Genomic DNA, 12,334 nt, shown 5'->3' on the forward strand with positions numbered 1-12,334 from the left:
ATCTCTTCAGTTTCCCTTACTTCTTTGAATTTTAATTGTAGAAACCTATATATAACATTAATCTTTTCATCCAAACCTCTCCCAAGTATAACATTCAGTGGAATTAATCACAGTCACAATGTTGCCACGTTCTAATACTCACCACCTTGCATTATTATAACCTTACCTTCACCCCAAACATACACCCTGCATCATTTTGCCATTAATTTCCATTGTCCTGTCTCCGACACCTGGTAACTAATACTCTACTTTCTGTCTTTATGCATTTTCATATTTCTGATCTTTTCTTTGAAGTCACCATGGGCCTTAAATGTAACATCTTATAACTATAACAACCTTGGTTGCTTTGATACTGAATTAACAACATCAATAATATAAATAAACTATGCCCTATATACTTCTACCCCCATTTTAAGTAGTTTTTGATGCAAATTGCATATTTATACATTATGAGTCCAAAAGCATTGGCTTATCCCATTATGTCTTATTAATTTGCCCTTATATTCTCTGGGAAGTAAAAAGTGGAGTTAAGAATAAAAAATAGGCAGGCAACGGTGGCTCAGTGGCAGAGTTCTCACCTGCCATGCCAGAGACTCGAGTTCAATTCCCAGTACCTGACAATGTAAAAAAAAAGAATAAAAATAGTAGTGGCATTTATACTTACCCATGTCATTATCTTTACTGGAGATCTTTATTTCTTCATGTAGTTTAGTCAATTCTCTAGTGCTCTTTCAACCTGCAGAATTCCTTTTATCATTTTTGTAGGGCTGCTCTACTGGAGATAAATAACTTCAACTTTTATTTATCTGTGAATATCTTAATTCCTTCCTCATTTTGAAACATGGTTTTGCTAGCACAGAATTCTAGTTTGGCTTTTTGTTGTTGTTGTTGTTTATAACACTTTAAATACTTTAGTCCACTGCCTTCATGTCTCTATGGATTCCAAAGATAAATTGGCACTTAGTGTTATCTATGCACATTGTATGTGACATATTGATTCTCTTCTATAGCTTTCTCAGAATTCATTCTTCAGCTTTGGCAGGTAACAGTTTGATTATAACATGGCAGAGTGTGGATCTATTTGAATTTTATCCTATTTGGTGTTTGTTGAGCATCTTATATGTGCATTTTCATTTTTTTTATTAAATTTGAGAAATTTTCAGCGATTATTTCTTTTTTGTTTTTAGCAGTGAATGAGTGTTCCTGTTTCTGCCCATTCTTCCAACACTTTTAATTTTCCATTTTTTTTAATAGTTGCCACTCTAGTGGGTGTGTGAGTGACATCTCATTGTTGTTTTGTTTTGCATTTTTAATGTTGTTGAGGAGTTTTTGTGTGCTTTTTCACCATTTGCATATCTTTGGAGAAATGCCTATTCAAGACTTTTTTTTTTGTTTTTTTTTTGCCATTTTTATAATGCCTGTCTTTTTTTTTCACCAAAAATGGATATCATATTTTACTCATAAGCATGTTTAAATAAAGTATCCAAATAATCATTGTAAAGCCTGTGTTTGTATAGGAAGGTTCATAAACCAATTTAAAATTAAGGTAAACAGGAAAAATCTACAAATTCAGATATCAGAGCTTCACAAATTCTAAGTATTAAATGCTAACTTAAATACCATTTGATTAGATTTCAAAATATCAAGTAGAAATTCATTAGCAACAGCAATTTTGGTATAGTAATAACCTATGTTACTGAACACTATCAAGTTTTTGAGTTCAGGAAAATAAAAAGATACAAATGTTTTTGCAATTAACATATGAAAATCATTTCTGCTGTAACATCATAACATTTAAAATCTATTTTATCTCATGTTACTATAGTTACTTGTGTTTTCTTTTGGTTACAGCTTGCATAGCATATCTATTTCTATCCTTTCATTTCCAATCTGTTTGTATCTTTAGGTCTAATATGAGTCTCTTGTGAGCAAAATATAGGTAGATCATTTTATTTAATCCATTCTGTCAATCTGTGTCTTTTAGTTAGTGATTTTAATCCATTAACATTCAAAACTGCTACTGCAAAAGCATCTCTTGAGTCTGGCATCTTAACCTATAGTTTTTATTTGTCAGATCTGCACATTCTTTTCCCTCTCTCACTTTTCATCCTTTTAGTTACCCCTGCTAATATTCTCCAATTCAATACCCTTCTCCAGATCTCCCTCTCTAGTTTTATTTCAGTCAGCAGAGCTCCCATTAATATTTCTTTGTAAGGCATGTCTGTTGTCAAATTCTAGCAGCTGTTGCTTATCTGTGAAGATTTTAAACTTTCTCTCAGTTTTGTAGGACAACTTGGCAGGATAAAGAATTCTTGGCTGGAAGTCTTGTTCATAATCTTAAATAGATCATACCACTGCCTTCTTGCCTCTATGGTGCCCATTGAGTAGTCTGAGATCAGGTTTATATAGCTTCCTTGTACGTAATAAATCTCTTTTGTCTTGTTGCTTTCATGATGTTTTGCTTCACTTCAAGATTTGACATACAAGATAAGACATACTTATAAGTATGTCTTAGAGTAAGTCTACTTGGATTCATTTTTATTTGGCATTCATTGTGCTTGTTTGATTTGGATATTTATGTCTTCTATAAGGGTTGGGAAATTTCCCCCCATTGTCTTCAACTAGCCTTCTTATTCCTTTATTCTTCTCTTCTCCCTCTGGGACATCAATAACTCTTATATTTGCATGCTTCATGATGTCAATAATTTTGACCAGTTTCATTTTTTTCCATCTTTCTTACCATTTGTTCTTTTGAATGTTCAAATTTATTTTTCATGACTTCTAATTTGCTTATTCTTTCTTCTTTCTCTTGAAGTCTATTGTGAATCTTCAACATATTTTTAATTTTGCCTACAGTAGTTGTCATTTCTGTGATGTCTATATTTTTCTATTTATTCTTACAAATTCTTCTTTATGCTCCACTAGTGTCTTCTTGATATCCCTCATATCATTATGAACAACTTTAATTAGTTGTTCCAAATTCTGAGTCTGCTTGGAGATTTAATCTGGTCATTTGGCTGAGCTATATCTGCTAGGCTCTTCATGTACTTTGTGATCTTATGCTGTGGATGGGGCATTTAAATGTCTTAATGCTATTTTGCAGATTTATTTCCTTCTCTAGTCTAAGATTTTGTAACTACCTATTTTAGTTTTGAAGACCCCCTTTGGGATTGGTTTGCTGGTCTTTCCCCATGAGACCAAGACCCTAATCTGAAGAGGGGAATAGAATTCTAGTTAGAGTTTGTTTGAGAGCTAGGCCTATAGGCAATTTGTCAGAATGGAGTTTCCTCTTCTCCCCAAAATAAATTACTCTTGAGACCTCCCAAGACCACTGACCTCAACCACAGGTGCCAGCCAAATCGAGTGAAAATATGATGGGACTCCAGCCAGGATTTCTGACCTAACCTGGCATGTGCCTAAATTTGCCAACCCTGGGGCTGGGAAACAAGTGACACACACCCCATAGGGTCTTCTCCTGTGTGGTACATGGACTCATCTCCATGATCACTTGCGCCCTAGAACCACTGTCTCAGTCATTTTTCTATCGCATGTCTTATCACATCACAGAACCAGGAAGAGCTCAGCCTCTCTTACTCTGCCATCTTGCTGGAAGTCCCTGCCATTATTTCTTTGAGTATTCTCTCTGCCCCTTTCTCTCTTGCTTATCCTTCTGGAATGCCTACAATGTGTGTACTAATGTGATTGATATTGTCTCACACACTGTCTTGGCTCTGTTCACTTTTTTTTTCATTCTTTCTTTTTTCTGTAACCCAGACTGGATTATTGCAATTGTCCTATTTTCAAGTTGTCTGATTCTTTACTGTGCCAGCTCCATTCTACTGTTAAACCCATATAACATAAAATATAAATTTTTAATTTTTTTAAATATGAACTTTTCATTTCTGTTACTGTCATCTTCATTTATGTTGGATTCCTTTTCATAATTTCCATCTATTAATATTCTCCTTTGGTTCACCAATTATTTACTTGATTTCCTGTTCTTTGTCCATGTTTCCTTTTGCTCTTTGAGTATATACATATATATAATCTTTTTTTTTTTTTTTGCATGGGCAGGCACCAGGAATTGCCCTATATATGGTTATTTTAAAAAGTCTTTTACTAGAATGTCTAAGGTCAGATCCTGATTGATGAATTCCAATACTTTAATCTTCTCCTTTGCCTGGACCTTCAATTCCTGTTTCTTTTTATGTTTTCTAATCTCTCATTGAAATCTGGACATTTTTGTATTTCAGAGCATTAGCATTGGAATTTATACACTGAGACATCTGTTTCTTTAGCGTATATCCAGCTAGTGTTATGACAGAGCTTCACTTGAATGCCAAGAGCTAACATAAAAAAATGAGGAAGATAGAAAGAAAATGCTTTTCCCAGTCTTTGCAGATTGACCTGTGTGAATGCTCTCTTTTAGGGCTTATTCATACAACCCATTTGAAGAATAGCTCCAGGTCACTGCACTGATCCTTTTGACACATGCTTCTTGTCTTGGGCACGAATGTGTGGCCTTAGGAATTTCCCTATTTATATGGATCCGAATGTTTCTTCTTCCCTAGAAAACAGTTCCCTCACCGTCTTGGGTATTGAACTGTTCGTCCTATACCCAGCAATTCCTAGCTCCAAACAGCATAATTTGTCTGCTCTCCCAAAATATTCTTTCGGAGAGCTTAGTGAACTGTCTTCCATAAGCAGTTCAAATTCTGGGACAGTGATTCCCACAGAACACAGCCAGACAGATTCAGCCAGACATGGCATGCTCTCAGTATTTGCACAGGGTTACTGTGCTTCCTCTAGAACCAGGAACAGGGTTCTGAGACATGGGCTGACTCCACACAGAGCTGGTAAAAGGATGAGGCAGGGCCAGCCAGAGCACTGCGATGCTGTAGATTTTAATTGGTTGCCTTTTTACTTCTTAAAAATTTATATACATTTTTAAACTAGAAAAGTTGTAGGTTTACAGAAAAAAAAACTCATGCAGAAAATAAATTGTGCTCATTTAACTCCATCTATTATTAAATCCTTGCATTAGTTTCATTCCTTTGTTGCCAATTGATGAAAGAATATACCCCACAATTTACATTAGAGTTCGCTGTGTTGTACAGTTCTATGTTTTAGTTTTTAATTTTCATTCTGGTAACAGATAAAGCTTAACTTCCTCCTTTTAAGCTCATTAAAACAAAATAATGTGTGGATAATTACATCACAACATTGTGTTACCATGATCACTATCAATTTCTAAAATTTCCATCATGTCAATCAAAAATTCTATACCAATTAAGCATTAACTCACATTCTCTACTGCTACCTTGGCCTCTGGTAATCTGCATACTAGTTTGTAATTCTATGAATTTGCTTATTCTAATTATTTCCCATCAGTGAGCCTACACTATACATGTTCTTTTATGCCTGGCTTATTTCACTCAACATGATGTATACATAGTTCATCCATGTTGAAGGATGGATCAGAACCATTCCTATTTTTTCTTTTTTTTTTGTATACTGTATGATGGGGTCATATTTCATTATTTTTCCATGTTAGTATCCTGCTATTGCAGCACCTTTTGTTGAAGTTTTGTTTGTTGTTTGTTTGTTTTGCTTGTTTGTTTGTTGTTTCAGAAGTGCATGGGCCGGGAATTGAATCCAGATCTCCTGCATGGCAGGTGAAAATTCTACCACTGAACTACCCTTGCAGCCCCAGAATCATTCTTTTTTCGTGCTGTATAATATTCTATTTTGTTTCTCCATTCGTGGGTGATGGACACTTGGGTTGCTTCTATCTTTTGGCAATTGTGATTAATACCACTAGGAACATTGAGGTACAAATATCTGCTTGAATCTGCTCTGGATTTTTTTTTGGATATTGAAATAAGAAATAGAATGGCTAGATCAAATAGTAATTCTATTCTTCACTTTCTGAGGAATTAAATGGCCGCTTCTTGATTCAGCATGCACCTTTTTACTACAATTATGCATTTGATATCTGGTATTTTAGAAATATGTAACTGCCAGTTCTTGCTGGTTGTTCAAAGCTTCTATGGAAGGATTGAGCTCTGTCATCTGATTCTGGACATATTCTGAAATTAAGTCATTAGTTTTCCTGTTTTCTCATCACATCTTAATTAAATGGAATGGCTTACTCCTTTTGTAAATAATGTTAAAAGAAATTGTCAAACACTATTTCAAATTTTTGTTTATTTTAGATTCTCAACAACAACGTATGAGAGTAGCAGTTATTCTGCATTCTCTCCAAAACATATTGTTTCCACTCTTTAAAAATAGTTAGCCATGTGAATAGGTTGCACTGGCATTTTGCAGTGTTTTTATTTTGTTGTTGTTTTTGGCATTTCCTTGATACCAAATGGTAATGAACACCCTGTTACGTGTATATTGATTCTATTTATTTTGTGTGTGTGTGTTGTGTCTTTCCACATTTTTGTCTGCGAGGTGAAGGTAGGAGAGTTGATTATCATTTTATCATTTTCCTGCCAGAGTGCTTTCATTTCTTTATGTATTTTCTGGAACAAATTTTATCAAATCTATGTATTGTTAATATTTTCTAGCAGCTTTCTATTATATTTTCATAATGGTTTTATATTTGGATTTTGAGCAATTGATCATGTTTTCTTTCATGGTTTGTGCTTTGATATGATACTTCAAAATATTTTTCTATCCAGAGTTCCCCAACAATTTTTATTATGGTTTCTTCCCTTTTTTATTTTTTTTTTATTTTTAGAGTTCAGCTTTTACCTTTAACTTACAATCCATTTTGGGTAATTTTGATATATGTGGAGAAATAAGTTCAAGTTATATTTATTTTTTTGTATGACTATCCATTTGCTTCAGTATAATTACTGGAAGAGACTATACCTCCCCTCTTGAAGTGTACTTGCAACAGTGTTGAACATCAACTCACTACATATTTTTCATGTATGTCTCTAAATGGCCTATCTGTTCTGTTACACTGATCTGTATGTCAGTCCTTATAGTGATACCACACTTTTGTGATATAGCACCTTTAAAGTAAATTTTTTTATCAGCCTGTGTAATTCCTCCAATTAGTTCTCTCTTTTAAATATTATTTTTGTCTAATCTAAGTCTTTGACACTTCTGTATAAACTTTAGAATCCCCTGGACAATTTCTAGAAAATGATTAGGTATTTTATTTGTATTTATAGTGACTCTAAAAATAAGCTTTTTAATTAATCAATACCTTACCAATATTATATTTTCCAGTCTCTGAGCCCGCTATTTCTCTCCATTTATTTTGCCTTATTTTAATTTTTCTGTTCAGTGTTTTGTAAATTTCAATGTAAAGCTGTTAAACATAATTTTCGAATTTAACCCTGACTATTTCATAGGTTTGGAGGCTGTTGCAAATAATTTTTTGTTTTGTTTTAACTTTTAAGCTTATACAATATACAACTTAGCTGTAGGTTTGTAATAAATGGTCTTTATCACTTGAGAAAGTTTCCTTCTTTACTTAGATTTCTGATTCTTTTAATCATGAAGAAGTGTTAATTTTTTCAGATCCATTTCTGCATCTATTGAGATGATGAATAGTTCTTTCTCTCTGTGCAATTAATGTGGTCTATTACATTGATTTTCTTCATATGTTGAATGAATCATATTTCTGGGATAAAGCCCACCTGATGAAGGTTTATAATCCCATAAATATGATGTTGTATTCAGTTGGCTAATATTTAAAAGAATAAATTTGCATCTATATTCATGAGGGAAATTGGTCTGCAATTTTCTTTTATTTTGCTTCCTTTATCTGGCTTCAGTATCAGGATATTACTGACCTCATAAAATAAGTTAAAAAGTGTTCCCTGTTCTTAAATATTTTGGAAGAGCTTGAGAATATTTGCATTTATTATTCGTTAAATATTTGCTAGAATTCACTAGTGAAACAATATTAACCTGGGGTATTCTTTGTTGGGAGGTCTTTGATTACTGATTTAATCTCTACTTGTTAGAGGCCTGTTGAGAGTTCTCTATTTCATTTTTTTTAATGGAAAGTATATCAATTTCACATTATTAACCTAATTTAGGAATGGAAGGAGAATGGAGTTGAGGTCAAATGGGAAGGAAGAGGGTTAAAACTTTTGATAGTAAAGATCCTTTCAACACTCTGGTGCAGTCCTCAGTCCCTACAGCCTAATTTTCAGTTGTTGAAATCCAAAATACTGAAAGCAGGTTCATGTTCTCCATTTTTGTATCCAGTGACTCTTCAGTTGCAGCGTGATGAGGTCCACCAAGTTGCCTTTAGGAGGGGTCATGCTGTCAGGAAAAAAAATTACTAAGGTGTGGAAGAGCTGTGTTCTTTGAGCATAGGTGTAATCCACATCCAAAAAAGCCTAGAGCTATAAAATCTGAACCTGATTTGAACAGAGCTGAAGTTAGGAGCTGAAACTCTTTTGTCTCTTCTGGGTCTGAATGATCCACGGTTAAATAAAGATAATTTTGTAAATATTTTAGAGCACTAAGGGGATCCATTTGGGCCTTCTCTTCATGAGGTATTTACAGGGCCTCAGTAGGTTATCTTTTGAAGGCCTACACAACTTCAGTGACCAGAAGTCATCTAATCTCATCTTTGGTGAGCAGGATTTTACTGGATTCCCACCAAATAAGTAATGAACCTTGTGTAACTCATCATATAGAAACTGATGTGCAAATCTTGGACATGGTTCTTCCTGCTGGAGATTTTTACTTGAATTATCTTTTGCAACCTGATCACTCTTGTAGACATAAGACCAACTATTCCTTACAATGTCATAAATCCAGAATGAATTTCTGGCATTTCCTTCCCTCTTTTCCTTATCTTTGCTGAGTCCAGATAAAACATATATTTCATTCAGTTCTCAATCCCATTCTCTGAGGGAATCCAGTCATTGGAACCATCCAAGAGTCCTTTTTGGTGCCATCAGATATTACGTCTACATGATCAGAGTCCACATCATAACTGAAGAAATCATTCAAATAGGTCTTCGATCATTGACCACCAAAGACATACAAACAATTAATTTTTGAATGGAATAGCATGCAGTGTCCTATCTGAGACTGGATGTCCTCAGCCCCAGCCTTACAACAGTCTTTTTGAAGAAATTTCCAGGATTGACACTGACAGTTGAAAGCAAACAACCCAGTGGATTGTAGTTCATTGGCTTTGCTGTCATCTACGCTTCTATTACATGTCACAATTCTACCACCAAAGGTGTAGATCATGTGTTTTTCTGGTTCCATATACATCTGCTGATCAAACACCAATTTCAGTCCTCCATCAGCAACCGTATCCTCACTTAGTGACATCCATGTGTTTGTGTCAATTTCATAACGATAGAAGTTACTTTTCAGAGATTTGCTATTACTCACAGAGGAATCCAAATAATGCCCCAAAGTGTAGATCTGCCTTCGTTGAATGTCAGTGCACATTGTATGACATGTTCTGGCACTAGGACTATTCTTTTTCTCAGTGTTTCTAGAGATACAAGTCCATTGGTTCTCCTTCACACTCAATGCCCAGAATTCAGTAAGATCTCTTGTGTTCCATCCCAGCCACCAAACAAATAAACAATCTGTGTTTGAGTATCTATAACCATTTGATGGCCCCCTCTCATTTCTGGTCAGTTATCTTCTCCATCACCTTTGGTGCCTTTGGGAATGATTTGTCTCTATCATGGTTTATGTTCCTGTTGATTAATATACTGATTGAATAATCCATCATTTACAGTGTTTTCAGTCAATTCTTCACAAGCATCAAAATCACCCTTCAATACCAGTTTGTCATGAAGATCTGTTAACATGGAATGGTCCAGGGAAATCTTGGTTTTCTTTTGCAGTGATTCAAAAGCCTCTGTTTAGTTGTGTTGTCAGAAGTGTTTTAGACAAAGACGAATGACTTTCTGTTCATGGTACTTGCTATACCAGTTGAGACAGGGTTGTACTATATCAGTATCATCAGTGCCGCTCAGCTCAATATACCAGATGCTAATATTAAAGCTGGGTCTCCAGGACCAGAGTGGAACAATTTTAATGAATCAACAAGGGAACATTTGTTCATCAATGTTATGCTTCAAAGTAAATGTTTCTTTTTTATAATCATTCTTGAAACCACTGGACAAGAGCTGTCATATTTTCTTCATTCCACCAAAGACTTTAAATTTTTTCAAATTGCAGACATGAATTCTGGACTATAGCAGGCCTTTCAAGCTTCAGAATCAAGTACTGGGGAGGATAGTTGCTCTCTGAAGATTAGCTTGAAGACTAGTCATTTGATTTATCCAGTAAAATGTTCCTGCGTGTTATGTGGTGTATAGGGCAGAAGCTGGCACTTTGGGCACTGCAGTGACAGTCCCACCTGCCACCATCTTGTCAGTACTTTATTGGCCTCTATTTCATCTTTTTTTTTATGAATCTTTGTAAACATATAGCCCCTACATGATGTACAACCAGTGGCTCACAACATCATCATTTAGTTGTAAAAGCAGGAAATTGAAGTCTCCAATTATTATGGTAGGGGTGTGCATTTCTCTCCTCAGTGTTGTCAGTGTTTGCCTAAGGTATTTTGGAGCACTCTGACTCGGTGCATAAATATTTATGCTTGTTATGGCTTCTTGTTTAATTGTTCTTTTTATTAATAATGTCCTTCTTTGTCTCTTTTAATTGTTTTACATTTGAAGTCTAATTTGTCTGATATTAGCATAGTTACTCCCACTCTTTTCTGATTGTTGTTTGTATGAAATATCTTTTCCCAGTCTTTTATTTTCAACTATTTTTGTCCTTGGGCCTAAAATGAGTCTCCTGTATGACAGCACATAGATGGGTCTTCTTTTTTAATCCATTCTGCCAGTCCGTGTCTTTTGTTTGAGGTAGTAGGATGGCTTTAATTGTTTAAGTTTTCCTTGAAGGAGGGATTTCACTTGAGATTGGCCCTGCCCCCTTTTTCTTGGGGAAGATACACCATATAAGGAATTTACTTTCATTTGACTAGTTACTTTGTCTATCAGATAAGCTCAATTCTGCTCTTGCCTGGGGTAGTGCTGGAGCCTGAGAGTGCCTCCAGTTCTATCCAGTGAGTTGTTAAAGGATGAAAACAAGGCCTTTTCAGATCCGGAGCCCTGGTGCTTGGTTTTGCCATTCAAGAACTTAGGTTGGCACATGGCTTTCCATATCTCCAGGCTCTTTGTGTCCCCTTTCTTTGTGATCCAGCCTTTTTCCAGTATTTTGTGCTGTCCAATTCCAAAAGCTTTTTTTTGTTCAGTCAGCACTGCCTCCTTTGTGCTGGGGTGAAATCTCCTAGTTCTTTTGGAGTTTATTCCAGGTGTATCTGTGCTGGGGACCTGTTTTCAGTAGTCAGAATTTGTTAATTAATTCTGCAATTGGAGCTTGGCTGAGCTAAGTTATTGGTGCTAGTAAAGTCTGTTTCCTTTCCCCTCAGGGAACCACTCTGCCAGGCCCATGGGGTGGGGCACCTACCTCTGCATCTTGGGAGTTTACCATTCTGTATGTGATCTTCCTTATTCCATCTCGTCCAGACTGGTGTACACTGTGTGTCCAGTCACTGATATTTTCCTAGCAGTTGTTCCGTACCATTCCTGGCTATATAATGGCTGCTCTGGAGGACAAACTAAATTCCACACCTTTCTATGCCACCATCTTGCCCTGTCCCTCTCTCTAGTTCATCTTGAGTCATTATAGATAATTTGTATATATGTAGGAATTTTCCATTGCATCTACATTATCTAACTTATGGCACACTGTTGGTAATAGTTTTCTCTTATAATTCTTTTTTTTTAATCTATTTCCATTGGGTCATTAGTGATGTCACTATTTTAATTTTTGATATTTGTTATGTGTTTACCCTTTTCTCTTTTAGACATTTGTCTATCTAGGTAAAGGTTTATAAGTTTTATTGATATTTTCAATCAACCACATTTTAGTTGTTTTAATTTTCTCAATTTTTCTTTTATCTCTATTTTAAGCTTAATTATTTCCTTTTTTCATCTAACTTTTGGTTTAATTCATCCTTTTTTTTCCAGTTATTAAGATGCAAAATTGGATTATTTATTTCAGAGCTTTCTTCTTCTTTTTTTTTTTGTATGCTGTATGGTGGGGGGGTCACATTTCATTCTTTTTTCCATGTGAGTATCCATTATTGCAGCACCATTTGTTGAACTTTTGTTTGTTTGTTTTGAATCTCTTTATTTTTTGCTTGTCTTTTGGTTTGCTTTGTTTTTGGTTTTGTTTTTTTTTGGGGGGGGGAGTGCATGGGCTGAGAATTGAACCCAGGTCTCCCACATGGCAGACAGGAATTCTTTCC

The 12,334-nt window shown here is 35.1% G+C and overlaps 1 pseudogene; it reads right to left on the reverse strand.

Moving 5' to 3' along the window:
* Positions 1-8,096: 8,096 nt before the first annotated feature.
* Positions 8,097-10,382, reverse strand: LOC143682474 (muskelin pseudogene; annotated as a pseudogene).
* Between the last annotated feature and the right edge of the window lie 1,952 nt (positions 10,383-12,334).

The sequence above is a fragment of the Tamandua tetradactyla genome, chromosome 5 (assembly GCF_023851605.1).
Source record: "Tamandua tetradactyla isolate mTamTet1 chromosome 5, mTamTet1.pri, whole genome shotgun sequence".
Classification (NCBI taxonomy): Eukaryota; Metazoa; Chordata; class Mammalia; order Pilosa; family Myrmecophagidae; genus Tamandua; species Tamandua tetradactyla.